This window comes from Coptis chinensis, chromosome 3 (genome assembly GCF_015680905.1).
Source record: "Coptis chinensis isolate HL-2020 chromosome 3, ASM1568090v1, whole genome shotgun sequence".
In the NCBI taxonomy this organism is placed as follows: domain Eukaryota; kingdom Viridiplantae; phylum Streptophyta; class Magnoliopsida; order Ranunculales; family Ranunculaceae; genus Coptis; species Coptis chinensis.
This window is the reverse complement of record NC_141458.1, coordinates 111,309,696-111,324,911: the sequence shown is the minus strand read 5'-3', so window position 1 is coordinate 111,324,911 and position 15,216 is coordinate 111,309,696. Positions and strand designations below refer to the sequence as shown.

At 34.8% G+C, this 15,216-nt stretch overlaps 1 long non-coding RNA gene and 1 pseudogene across 2 annotated transcripts; both read right to left on the bottom strand.

The window, feature by feature from the left end:
* Positions 1-402: 402 nt before the first annotated feature.
* On the bottom strand, positions 403-9,978 carry LOC147512976 (WD repeat-containing protein 55-like; annotated as a pseudogene). Its single transcript, XR_015216106.1, has 16 exons — positions 9,821-9,978; positions 9,291-9,343; positions 7,576-7,648; positions 6,328-6,574; positions 5,985-6,210; positions 5,844-5,916; positions 5,292-5,398; positions 5,123-5,165; positions 4,939-4,995; positions 4,294-4,370; positions 4,120-4,168; positions 3,985-4,031; positions 3,661-3,734; positions 3,125-3,180; positions 1,610-1,736; positions 403-709 (listed from the first exon to the last, which is right to left on the bottom strand). The product of XR_015216106.1 is annotated as a WD repeat-containing protein 55-like (transcript).
* Positions 9,979-10,263: 285 nt separating this feature from the next.
* On the bottom strand, positions 10,264-11,952 carry LOC147512975 (uncharacterized). The gene is made up of 3 exons (XR_015217311.1): positions 11,099-11,952; positions 10,710-10,821; positions 10,264-10,476 (listed from the first exon to the last, which is right to left on the bottom strand). It is a non-coding gene; the product is annotated as an uncharacterized LOC147512975 (long non-coding RNA).
* Positions 11,953-15,216: the final 3,264 nt, after the last annotated feature.

Here is a 15,216-nt window from a genome sequence, read left to right as displayed (position 1 = left end):
ATAATATCGATAATGGATGCCCAGTCACATTATATCAGGCACCCACGCACTGAACTGTGGACACTCTTTGGCACAAATTACATTTCAGCGAATAATTTTGCAGCACTTTTCACTTTTAGATTAGAATGAAACAAACTTTGGCTACTCTACCAATAGAGTTGTCGAGAGGGTATTCGAGCCAAGTCAGTTAAACTTTAAAGTTTAAACTCAGGTTGTTCTCAAACCATGCACCTTCTCCGCACGCAGACATCTATTGCATTTGAGCTCATTGAAATTTTCTCAACTCACTGCATTACGGTCCTCGGAGGACTGAGAATTATAATTTCACACAACAGTTTCCCCAGGGAAACAAGTAAACAGCTCTAAATCATATATGCATCCACTCTAAATACCCAATCCGACCAAATCAACCATTCCATAGTTATTCAAAATCTCAACTCATATGCCTTCAGAAAGAGAATGACGATCAGAATATAATAAACCATTGCATAGATTTCCTAGACACCTCTTAAAGAAAAACCAAGGGCCACACGCAATTGTGGAAACAAACAGCTAAATTATCTTTTTCAAGGTTAATCACATACATATAGGACCTTTCTACCAGAAATATTTTCTTGTACAGAGGTACATAAGTATCATAGATCGGCAAAGAAATTGTTGGACGCATCAAGAGCTCGTTGACCTTTATTTGACTTTGAACCCTTGGTTCCTGCAGAGATTAAATGGATCAATATGTATTCACAAGTTAAAGGTATTTACAACACAGTATCATAACTAGTAGACGTGAAAAAATAAAACATGCAAAGATACAAATTCGCTGGAAGCTTTTAATATCTCCAACATAAGGGGAGAAGACTGAAGAGAGGGGAGGTGATTATACTTAAATATTTGATTGTATACAATGTAATTAGGGGTTCTCTTTTTGCCGAATTCCGACCTAACCGATTTTCTATTTTCCAAAAATTCCGAAAAATAATCGGATCGGATTCGGATATAACTCTCAAATCCGATCCGAAAATTCTGAAATATAGCCGATCCAAAATTTCCGATATTATTTCTGATTTTTTGTGAAACCATATACTTATAATATAACAAAACTCCATTGTTCATTTGATAAGATCATGACCATTCATTCATTTTCTAGTTTTCTACACTAGCAAAACAAAACAAATAACTAAACAAATCTTAGCCCGCTACTTCACTCCCTCTCTCTCTAACTCCTCTCAAACACTTCTCTCCCTCATCATGGTAAGTAGGGTTCTTAAATTAATTTTTCATAGTAACATTTCCTATAATATTTCTTTTTTAACTTGTGACATGTAAAATTTTGGTTTTTTGAAATTCCAAATTGGTTTAGTCAAATTTTATTTTCCAAAAAGAGTGGAAAGTCAAGAGATCTATGAAATATACTAAGAATTCCGAAATTTCCCAAGTTTCCGAATTTGGATAAATATTTTGATTCCGAAAAAAAATTGGATCGGATTTAGATAGCATATTAAGTTCCGAAAATATTTGGAAAAATTTCCGAAAGAGGTCAATCCGATCCGATCCGAAATGACCCCTAGATGTAATAACTTACGTTACTACCTCTATAAAAACACCAACATACCTTTAAAAGAGGTTGAAGGATTAGTGTCCATATCCATATCCATCTCATCATTGTCACTATCAGCCACTGCTGACTGGCTCCTTGGAACATCACTAGAACCTTGCAACAGATCATCCAAATCCCAGAGCTACATGGACAAATTACAACATGTCAAATACTTTAAGCAATGTCTTAGATTCTATCTCAAGAAAATTTAATATATGAAGCGGAGGATATGAAATGGAAATGAAGGATATGGATTCTGTTTGCAAACAATAGGTATATATCTCATCAGTCCCACAGATTCCTCAAAGGGGATAGGAAAATGCTTAAGAGATTAAACCTAAGTTACATTGACACGGATACGTGTGTCCAACTGTCCATATCTGACACGGATACGAAGTGTCTTACACGGCGAAATATCAAAAACTGAGGTATAGTACATACAATAAGTGTCTGATACGGACACGTGGAGTCTATTGCCATATGTTGTTATTTGGGTAATATGGAAGAACATAAATCATCATATTTTTGTATATTAAAGGAACAAAAATGTTCCCCATAAGTGATGGGGTCAAAAATCTCACAAATCGGTCGAAGTTACTCACCATAAATCGGTATATAAAAGGGAGAAATCAAAGGTGTGTTGTGGTATTGGATGTCGTCGATTTTTTTTTTTAACTATGTGGTGTATGAGACCCATGTTTTGCATTTGTAACTATGACAAGTTAAAGAAAAGAAAAGATTGAAAAACCTTTAGTGGTCAAATAACTATGGACAATGTCAACATTTCTATAGCATATTGATAGCAAAAATTTTGTACCATGTTGTATGGCCAATGTACATGCTACATATAAAAACAAAAATTAAGACATCTCGAGTAATGATAATGGCCGCTACTCCACTCGGGGGGTTTTGTTAATATTCTAGGGATGCTATTTTGGTTTACTTCCCAAAGGTGTGTTGTGGTATTGGATGTCTAATTATGAGGAAAGACAACAATACCAATTAGGGAACTTTTTCCTCGTGTGATAATGGCCGACTCCAGGGATGTTAATATTCTAGGGATGCTATTTTGGTTTACTTCCCTCAGTTCCCTGTATGTTTTCCTTTCAGTTGCAGAACTTGTAGTGTTCTCACTCACTATCTGTAACAGTGCAAAGTCCATTCTAATAAAATATGGACACGTGGATACGTATCCAACACAAATTATTTTTGAAATATGGCTTGTCCATGTAACATAGGATTAAACTATTCAAACAGGTTTTGTTCTTTGAACTTATTGATTTTCCACTTCTCTTCCAGAAATAAATATATCCAACGAGTAGTGGAACAAAAGCTATAGCAATTAATATTTATAATAGAAAGTAAAAAAAAAAAATCTCTAGTAGTAACCGCAAGTACGTCATCTCTCTACACAGATACATAAATTTGTACTGAACAACTACATCAATTGAGTGCAAAACTGAATTTCGATATAACGTTACTTATAAATATATGTATCATACTATCAGAGAGAGAGAGAGCATCATATACCTTCAACATTTGATCATGTGAAATACTGCCCAAGAACTTCCTATCATGAGAATAAGCTGCAAGATATAACACAAGATTAAGCAAGCTTGAATTTAAAGAATAAGCTGCAAGATATAACACAAGACTAAGCTAGCTTGAATTTAAAACAAACAAACTGGCAGTAAAGGGGGAAGGCGCAAATGGAAAAAAAAAACACACACGGAGGCATTAACCATCTGAAGGCCCCCAGTGGAAGAATTCACTTCAAAATACAAGCTAAACTCGTGATTACACAAAATTCCACTTTCATTTCAATAGTCAGACAAATGGTTGGAGATAATATTCTCAAAAAAGATTTAAGGTTCTCAAAAAGGTTCAAGTTTTTTCCTGTTGGGGGGGGTGGGGGTGGATGGATTTGCAGTTGGGACTTGGTTCAGAAGAGATATAATGCAGGTTTCAAGGTTTGGTTCCCCTGAGTATAATGGTATAATACAGTAATAAGGGACTCTTATACCAACAATAAATAAAGCACCTTAAACACACACACAGAGTCGTACCAAGTCGCTCAACAGGATATTCAGAATGCTCAGCAATTGGTTGAATTATTCTATTGGGTAAGATCCCAATCAAGCTGGATTTGAACAAAGACGGCGTTAGCAAATAGAAAGCAAATATATGAGGACCACTAGATAACAAATAGGAAAACATTATCTTTCATCTACATTATCCATCATCTCCATCGGTTCAACACTACATAAATGACCAGTGTGCACACATCAAGCCAATTCTCCACCAATATATTCTGCGATACGACAATGATGATTGACTGACCCAAAGTGTGTACCCCCTCCCCCTTTGCGCTAAAGAACAAGTCCTGTTACCTAATGAGTCCATTTTCTGTTCCAGTAATAACTCTATCTTCATCAAGCTGAAACCAAAATAAGCAAAAATAGTTTAGAATAATGTAACTCGTATTTTGTAATCCAATGAAAAATATTACAGGAAAATGCACTCACCTTGAGTAATACATCGATGGAGTTAGACTGAAATCCAGTAAAACGGTCACTGAAATCCGATAAATACAAATTTCAAGTTAAGATGTCTCTAATTTTAATAAATATAATTATAAGTGAAAAGAGAAAATAAACTGTTGATTCCCAAATTTGTTCCGACATTTTTTAGCAGCATACCTGCAATCCTTAAAATATCCCCAAGAATACAATAACAAAACCCCATTCTGAGTTCCACAGATCACTTTTCGGCCATTCTGATAAGAATATATACTTATCAAGGAAGATCAAGTAATAATTAACACACTTAAGTAAAAAATAACTCCTTTGATATTTAGCATCACAAGCTAACTCCCATGAAGAACACCTACACAGCTACGCTCCTCAAAATACATGACCAATCGTTTCCTAACCCATGAAAAAAGAGGTAACAGAAACGACACTATTTTTAATACCTAGAATAATGGAAAACATCATATTTCAAAAAACCATATTCCAAGACTCAATGTTTGCCCAATTCACCTTTCTAACAAGATAAGAGCTTGAAACCTTAATGATACCAACCATAATCCTCTCATTGACCCAATAAAGAGGTTTCTCATATCCAAAATTTCAATGGATACAAAAATGCAACAATATATGGTCCATTGTTGCAACGATGTATCTATGTTTAATGTTTCTCATATACTCATGCTATCAACTTGTGGAATCCAACACAACTACACTGACTGTACGACATACTAAGTCTAGATGTTTGTTTCTGAGCAGTATATGACCATGCGTCTATCACATAACCCAAAGTTAAAGGATAAAATGTAACTTTACCTTCATCAAAACTATTGAAAGGGGCTCATCCTCAGAAAATTCAGACTGCGTTAGGACCTAACAACGTCATACAACAACCAAATAAAATTATTTATTCAAAACTGAAGTGAGAAGTACAATAAGCGTAATAATACCAACTGTCTGCAAGAAAATTTTCTAGAGTTAAAAGAAACAGACAACTTACTTTATTTTTTCTAAGACTGCAGACAGATAGAGTGCCGTCCCCACTGCTCAGCAAAAAATAAAGTGTGAATCTTAGACGTGCTTCAAACCTCAATAAGAAAAATATGCGCAAGCCAGAGTTGCATAAAAGAACGACGTAATATCATAAATATGAAAGAAAATAAAACTACCTCGTTCCCAAAAGTTTCAATGAATCCGCCGCATAAGTCATATCAGAAATATACTCTTCATGGGCGTCAAAAGAATTGCAGCAAGTACGTTGCCTTGTATCCCAAACCTATGGAATGAAATTTATAAAACATCAGGATAAAGAAAAGTAACTGGTATTTCATCAACAGGCATATAAATGGAGTTTAAGATTAGTAATGACTAAATTGGATGATGAAGTCTAACAACAAGATAAGATACTCCACTTTGGTTCTTCTTACCAATTGAATCGTGGGATTAACATATCACGTATTGCGAAACCATTAAATTGTTCCTAGTAATAGGACGTGAAACTGAGTCATGGTGATATCACAAATAGATTCATCTAGCTTAGAGGGATTAGATAGTAACCTAAGGTGTCATACCTATTCGGCAGTTTGGGTGAAAAAAACAAGTGTATAAATTTATAAGCCCAGAGTATGTTTAAACACAAAGGAGGTCACTATATGCTGAATTCGAGGAAAATCCCTTGATGGCAATAATAATGAATATATACAAAGTGTGGATAACAGCACCTTGATGCAGCCGTTATCGTCTCCTGAGGCAATAGTGGTCTCAGTCAAGTTGACCAAGCGATTTACAGCTGCCCTGCACGACAACAGAGCAGAAGAATGACATAAAATTTCTCACAAGAATAAAGTAAAAGAAAAACTTACTCATGGGCATTATCCAAACGAGCAATTGTTGCTCGGTTTGAACATCCGTGATTTTAATAAGAAATCGGGAGAAGCGATCAAAATGTTGTAATGACAAACCAAAGTGAGAAGAAGAGTAAAAAATGCAATTTAGGAAAGAAAATAAATAAAATGAAATAATACCGGTACCGCCATTGATAAAACGAACAGCTCTACAAGATTCTTCATGTGCATGTATTTCGAAAACCTTTTACGGTTGAAACAGATGGCGACATACCGATACCTGTAGTTAAGATTCAATTGAATAATTACATGATGAAGATGATGATGATGATGATGAAAGTGAAAGTGAGATAACAACTTACAAGTGCAGATCACCAGTGATGAGACCAGCAGTGATGAGAGGGCTTGACGGGTGGAAGTCCAAATCAAACGGTAGCTTTCCCAAATCTATCTCCATTAAACCCCCCTCAGTCTCGGTGTTAGGGTTTTGACTTATTTTAGATCAATGCCCACAGTTTTATTATGGACGGACCTTCTTTTATAGACACACCATCGAGCTTGCAAGTTTTTTTTTAAAACTTACTAAATGGGTACCGGCGTTGCACGTTCTAGGAAAGAAAATTGGGGTGGAGAAAATTAATTGAATGAACGCATGTAAATTAAAATAGTAACATATTACATTTTTTTTAATGGATATATTATGTAATAAGAAAAGAACACTTCAATATGCTAGTTGTATTCTTTGTCCGATTTGCTTTTTGCCGTTCTGCCATGGATTGGACCATGGAGGTTAAGATGTTTGATAGGTCCTATATCCATTTTAGGCCAGTTTTTGCAAGAAAAGAAGGAAAAAAGTATTAACCATTTTATTCCGAAAATAACTCCTTTGATTTTAGCTTGTATTTTGAAGTGATGAATTCACTTCAAAATACAAGCTAAACTCGTGATTACACAAAATTCCACTTTCATTTCAATAGTCAGACAAATGGTTGGAGATAATATTCTCAAAAAAGATTTAAGGTTCTCACAAAACTACAGATGATAAATGACTAGAGAACCAAACTGGATCAGAAGGGTGAAAACCAACCATACCTCTAAAAGGGACGGATGCAATATTACCAAGTTATAAACAGAAACCAACCATATCACTAACGGCACAACATTTTCTTTTTTCCTATTGATCAGTGAATAAATATTTTACTGATATAATAATATAGAAACATAGAAAAAGTAGGATGAGGTATCCTAACAATAGAAACAACAAAAAGCAGGTACAAGTAGATAAGTAAATTATGAACCACTAATGTCTGAAAATGAGAAAAAGTTAGAAAAGGAAAATATTGTGAGCTACTAAACATGGCAATTTCTATTCACAATAATTTCTCTCTATTGTTAAACGTATACCGAGAAGGAAATTATATATCAGATTTCAATTACTACATTTATCATCATCGTGATCGTCATCCTCATTCTCATCAAAATCTTCTTTTGCTGCAACAGATGTGATCTTTCAGATAAAAAAAATCTCATTTTAACACATTTCTATTAAGTCCATGTAACCTGTTAATTCAATTTAGTCAAGTGGATAATTCAATTTTGGGTGTTGTACCTGTTACACCGTGACCTACAGCAGCAGGAGTATTTGGCACCACCCTTATCAGACGACCATGACCTGCCCAATTCTGCGAAATTAGCTATCCCACAGGAGTTAGCTAAGGACACAAAAATAAAAGGTAACAAAATGAAGATCCAACTTAATGCATACGCAGTAAGTGTTGTAACAGAGTAACATAACAGAAAAATAGCTATAAAATGAAACTCACAAACTATTAGAGGACAAAAACAAACGGCTAACACCTCAAGAGCTGTACAGCTCATTATGAAATTTCGTCAATTATGTTCCAACTATAAACTCCAAACAGCGGTCAGCCTTCACCTTCAAATGAAACCATCCATATGATTTACAGAAAATAATCCTAAATTTCTTTTGCTGGAATACAATCTGGCAACTTATACCAGTAGATCAATGGTTTATTTCATGAAAAGAGTCTAAGAGTTAAACTTTCCCCAACAAAAAGTTCTCCTACCACATTCTATCCATAGGCTCCAAAGTCTAAACAATTGAGGGGATCCACCTCCCAACAAGTTTGTCCACATTAATCACAACAGTAATCTTAACTTCTACTAGAGTACCTCTCATGGGTGTGATCCTCTACTCTATTTATAAATCATCACACAAAATAAATAAGTTAGAGCCTTAATTTATTCATCACTGGATAACCAAGCAAAGAACATTATACAATTAACCACCCCTTGAATTCAAATTAAGAAAACAAGTTTAATTACCATTACAAATACCAAAAAATTATAGATTAATCATATTCCCATGTATGTACATTTGCCACAGCAGCTTTAACACTAAGAGCAAGCTTAAAAGAAGTCATATAATAAAAACCCAACTCCAAGAAACCAATTTCAGAACTAACACACTAACTTCCTTTTACCAAACAACAGTCAAAACATTAACTTAAAGCTCCATGCATAATCAAGTTTGATGGGTGTTTAGTGAGTTCTTATCTCTTCTCACCCGACATCGGTTTTTGAGGGGTATAGGGTGGTAGTAAGTTTGTTTCTTTCCGCCGATATTTTGCAACTGTCAGCAGGTGGAATTAATTGTCTTAGTTGTATGTGATTGATAGCCTTGGAACTTTTAATACTAAATTAGAGAGGCTTAAATAAGCTAAAATTTACAAGTGTCTTGTCGATATAAGCTCTTGGTATTATAATTAATGAGGGACCCTCTTGTTTCAATCGTAGAGATTTTTTTTAGTGAGGATCGGAAGAGGTTTGAGTATCTGTCTGAAGTTATTTATTTTTTATCTACTTTGTGTTTAGCTTAACCACGAATGAGATATTTCTAATTTTTTGTATGTTTATAAATTCTTGTTTTTGAACTGATTGATGGTTTTTTTTTTCAACTAATTATGCTACAGTTAGAATCAACTGATGGATTGAAAACCATCGATGGAAAATCTATTTTCTTGGAAGTAAAATTTACCATGACTTTCATTGAAACATATTTTCCTCTGGTGAAACTCAATCCAGTTTCTTAAAAGCTTTCAGACAGTTCAAGGTCCAATGAATTTTACTGCATTATGCATATTTTCACTTCCAAACTTGGTATTATCTCACTCTATATATATTTTCCTTTATGGAACTTCAACATGGAAATTGATGGTTAGAAGAAAGAAAAGCATCCCACAATATTCATGTGCACAAATAGAGAGTTTATAACAACAAACTATGAGAAGTTGATATGCAGACCTGTAGATAAAGCAGTGGTATTCCAGCAGCAACAGACACTAAAACTTTGTCTTCTGCAAAACAGAAAAAATAAAAAAAATCTAATTAAGCTACACACTAATATTTCATCTGATTAAGGTAATGACTATGGAGAATTGAACCGTGAAATAGAATGACAGATAAAGAGGGAAATAGAATCAAAGGGAGTTCTTATTCTAATACTGAGCAAAACCCAAAACATCTAATGTTTGATTAAAAGCTAAGAAATCGAGCAAAAAAATTGAAAAATATTGGGTATTTGTTTTATCAAGGGTATTGCATTATTGTTAAATTAATATTGGATATTATAAATCAGTTAACTGTATGTATTTATTCTCTGTCGACTTCCGATTCTTTGGTTGAGAAGGAGCTTAGGAATTAAAGCCTTTTTTATATTTTTTCCTGCGTTTGAGTTGGTGGTTTGATTGGAAAATTTTTAAAATAAATATGCGTCGACACAGCTAAATAAAGAACCCACAAACGACTATAAAAAGTAGTAAATGATGAAGAACCTGTTTTTCTTTGATGATGACGATCTGTTTTCGATGATGAAGAAGAACCTGGTTTTCTTTTTGAGAAGAGGTAGGGTTTGTATGTTTACTGGGCTTGGGCCTTGTTTAATTGAGCTTTCACTTTTCTGTTTTTCAGGTAATGAAACATCTTGTACAACAAAATAAAGAAATTGCAACTTATTGATGTAATATTGCATTTTTCAGTTATTTACTTCCCTCTTAATTACAATTAAGTGGCATTTATAGTAGTTTTGGTTTAATACCGTACTAAATTTTAGTAATTTATAAATTTTATATCTATTAAAAAATTAATTAATTATTCCTAGCCGTGTCCCCGTGTCGAACTCCCACAGCTCGCCGTGCCCGTGTCAATGTAACCTACTATTTTCTGAGTTGCTTCTTTATGATGGAGCGTGTTCAGCTTATGAAAAAGTACAGGAATCACTTCAGTTTAATCTTTTTTCATTCTGTAGAGATGCAAGGGATTTAAATAGAAATTCATCCATATTCTTAGCTCTAGATTCAAAAGTTTTTTGTGCTTACTTTGCTTGGAATCTCAGAGAGTTCTAAAGCTCCATTTGAATAAATAGGTTTCTGAGGAAATTTTGTTGGTGGAGATTGATCATAAATACACTTCACAATTTAATGGGGTGTTTCTAAAAGATGGAGGGTGATGCACTTGCAATGCTTTCGCTATACCACCGAGGAACTTTTCTTCTACTGCCGGGTCAGCTGCTGTTAAAGTACCTTATCTTCCAACTGTGGAGATGCAGGGTATGTTAGAGAAATCATGAACCACTTATGAAACAAAGCATGAACCAAAGCAACAAATCTAAGAAAATACAGTATAAAAGATAAAAAAAAAAAAAAACATAAATCCCAAGTTTACCTCTGTCGTTCCTTTGCCCTCATCTCACCAGGTTTCTTTGTGGTCTCCTCTGCAAACACAACTGTCAACTTCTGGCCATGAAGAACTTGTCCATCCATTTGATATTTCGCTTCTGCAGCATCATCATGATCCACATATGGAACAAAACCAAAGCCACGTGGCTCCCTTCCGCAGAGTATAATGTAGCAACAATAGACATTATTGAATAAACAATATATATTAGCACCAAGTAATTTATCATGCTAAGTTAACCAGAATTAGCCCGGAATATGGGAGGTTCCAGAGATGCACAGTGAAGCTATTGGGTATTTTATTATAAGTCCAAAAGTAAAAGCAATCATGTACAGCTGGCCTTGCAAATGAATCGTTTTAAGATAACTTCAACTTACAGTAACATCATCTTCACATAAGTAACATCATCACCAACAGAACTCTAACTACTAAAATTTGTTGTTCAGAGTTTTATTTTAACCGATCAATCTCAAGATTTTTAAAAATGCATCCTTGTAACAACACAAAGCAAGACTTTATTTCTCGCTTTTCTTTCCTAGCAATTGACAGATAAACGGGCATAATAACGTGCAACAGTGAGACAGGGTTACACTCAACTACTCTTCACAAACAGGTAAGGGTCAGCTAAGAAGAGATGGTGATCCAAAACCAGAAGAAGAGTAATCGGACGGACCAGTACATGCATCCATTGGTGGGAATAGGGATGAATTATGATCTAAACATTTGAATAGTTTGCCCAAAATCTATTGAGGGATTTTTTTCCAATGTTTATCTTTTCGTGTCCCTCAGTTGAAGGGAGTTTGGCAGAATATTCAACCATTTTATGGATAATTCTAGGAAAAAACCTCTAATGCTAAACATTTGCTGAAATCAGTCGACATCTCCAATGAGAAGCTCCCCCTGGAGCTAAAATGGGATTTTCTGCGCCAAACCAAGTGTCACCACTATCTGACCAATATGGATAAAAACGCTGCGGGGACGTGGAGATCAATTTAAGTGACATCCATAGCAGTTTAAAACGCTGCGGGTACTTTCCTCATTCCGTATCTTGATCTTTGCAGGGATAAATAGCAGTTGACGTGTTCAAAGGCTTTTGGTTTAACCTTCAACCAAGACCCGGCAACTCTCATCTGCGACAACGAATATCCCATATTTACCTTTTGCAACATGAGTCACATGGCCTAGACCTTCCCAATTATCTATGTGGACTGTTTGTTCAAAGAGAATAGGAGGCACAATCAAGTCAATCAAGTCAAGTTTAAGCTTCATATGCTTGCTTTTCCTTACCATTTTTTTTTTTTTGTTTATGGTCTAGGTAGGGGTGCAGATGGATAGCCGAATATCCGAATCCGATTCGTATTCGTATTTGAAAAATAGGATATTATCCGAAATTTTCAGATATCGGATTCGGATTCGGATAAATTTTCACATCGAGCAGATTTGAATCTGAATCACGGATCTTTGGTACTATCCATCGGATAATATCCGAATCCGATTTAATTAATATAAATATATTATTATATTAAAACTATAAAATATAAATACAAATTTAATTTAGTTTAGGGTTTTTTTTCTTTCTCAAACAGTCAAACCTAATCTCAATTCTCAACGCCACAACCCGCAACCACCACTCAAATTCTCAAATTTCAAATTCTCAACGCACCACCAGGCACCACCGCTCCTCTTCTTCTTCCTCCAAAGCACCACCACTCTTCAATACGCAAAAGTATGTCAAATTCTCAAATCGACAATATCGTCAAAAGTGGTAGATTCTTTCACAGATACATCCACTTGAGCACACATCTCAGATTTTGTCACTAAAGAATGGCTACCACTTTTAAACTTTCTTGCTTTTGCTTGGGAACTTTTACTTGATGGAAGGCTAGTGAATATGGTGCTGAAACCAACATGGTTTACCTGCAGTATAGAAAATGGAAAAAACAACCTACGAAATCTGTTCAACAAGTATCTGTTCAGTCTTAGTAAACTTATTCGCAGTATAGAAAATGGTTTCCTGCGAAAGTTCACTCTCAGTAAATCAAGGAAGTATATGTTCAACAAGTAATAACTAACATAGCTACTACAAGTGACACTAGATGTTACTAATCGAGATTTGTAGTTGATAAAGTTTTCCTTCAATGAAATTACTAAGAACAATGCATGAACACATATAACTAACAGAGCTACTACAAGTAATAACGAGATTTGTAGTGAATATGCATTTCTCAGTAAATATTGAGATTTGTAGTTCTTCTCAATATTGTCGCTCCTTCCCCATAAAATTTTTTCTTCTCTCTCTGCAACAGATTTAAAAAAAAAAACTTGCAGTGTTATAAAAGCATATTATCAACTAATAAAAAACAACCTTCTAAGTTTGAATGCTGATACTGTAGTTGTACGAGGACTTGTTATCATCTCTACTGTTCCTTTAAAACCTATTATCCTCTCTACTGAAATGAAGAAAAGTTTAAAGTTGGTATGTTTATGAAGTTTGACAAGTTGTTCTCTCTCTCAGTATCATTTTTTTTTTGAAGAATTTTTTGAATTTTCGAATTTTGAAGAATCTAGAAGTGTTGTCTGTCAGTCTGTCTTTAATATTGACTCTATTTATTGTATTATCTAGGTAGAAATGGCTACTCCAACCCCAAGCAGTGCTGCATCAGCTCCTTCACCTAGTGGTAGTGTGAGCCATACGCCTATCAACGAGCCTACACCTATTGATGCCGATACTGCTGCTGCTAGTATATCGTCGGATGAAGAAACAACTCCCTTTGAAAGTCTTGATCCATTGAAAGGTAAACGTTCAAAAGTGTGGCTAGAGTTTGAAATTAAAAAAATTAGGAGATGGAACCTCTAAAGCTTATTGTAAACATTGCAAAAAGAGTTTTGATCATAGTAGTAAGTTGGGTACTACGCATTTGAGAAATCATTTGAAAGCTTGCAAGATAAAAAACGTTCTACTTCGGGTCAAAAGCTTTTGTGTAATTCATTTAGCGCAAATGAAGCTCCAAAATTAGCAAGTTGGAAATATGACCCACGTACAAGTAGACTTGACTTTGCACGCATGGTTGCTAAACATGATTATCCTTTTCTTATGGCTGAGCATGAATACTTTAGAGTTTTTATAAATTGTATTTGTCCTATGTTCAAATGGGTCTCAAGAACCACTGTTCGAGAGGATGTCATGCAACTTTACAATGAGTCAAGAACTGAGTTACAAGATTTTTTTGATAAGTTGCCATCAAAAGTTAGTTTTACAACTGATATGTGGACCCCTGACTATCAAAATATTGGTTATTGTTGTGTTACTTGTCATTATATTGATGATGAGTGGGTGTTGAAAAAAAAAAATCATTGCTTATCTTCTCGTTCCTCCACATAGTGGTGTTGTTCTTAGTGAGGTTATCAAGGCTCAAGCGTTGGCATGGAATGTTGATAGAAAGTTATTTGCTATAACCGTTGATAATGCTTCTAACAATAATACTATGGTAGTGGAGCTCAAGGATTGGCTTAAGAGGAAAGGGGTTTTATGTCTTGATGGTAGTTTGTTTCATATAAGATGTAGTGCCCATATTTTAAATCTTATTGTGCAAGATGGATTGAATGTGATTGCTTCTTTTATTGTTAAGATTCGAGAGAGTGCTAGGTATGGCAAGAATTCTCAGAGTAGGAATGAAAAGTTTTTGAATGCATTAGCTCAGACAAGGTTAACTGGGAAAGGGGTTTCTATGGATGTTCCTACAAGATGGAACTCTACTTATGACATGCTCTGTAGTGCCATCCGAGTGCGTAGAGCCTTTGAGCGTTTGGCAGAGTTAGCTTCCAACTATAAGCATTTACCTTCTCCTGAATAGTGGGAAATGGGAACTAAAATTTGTGAGTGTTTGAAAGTTTTCAATGATGCTACACTTCATTTCTCCAGCGTCCAATACCCAACTGCAAATTTGCATTTTAAATATGTTTGTGATATTCATCATGATATTCTTGAGTGGTTAGACTCTGATTTTTATTATATCCGTGATATGGCAAATGCTATGAAAGAAAATTTTGATAAATATTGGAGTGAATGTAATTTATTGATGAGTTTTTGTGTTATACTTGATCCTTGTTATAAGATGGAGTTTATTGAGTATGCCTTTACTATGATTTATGGTAAGGAGTCTACACAAGAAGAAGATGTGAAAAATTCTTTGAATGAGTTGTACACCATGTATGCAATGTCCGATTCTTCTATGGTTGATGTCGGATCATCTTCTAGTTTGTTGAATTCATTTTCTAGTGACCAAGGGAGTTCTAAGATGGATGAAGGTTTCCAAAATTTCACGAAACAACGTTCGGAAAGTTCAAAAGTTCCGAAAACAGAGTTGGAGAAGTATCTAGAAGAAGATTTATTCCCATTTGATGCTAATGGGAAAGGTTGTGACATATTGGTTTGGTGGAAAAACAATGGTCCGAAGTTTCCTATATTAGCAAGGATGGCACACTACAACATAAA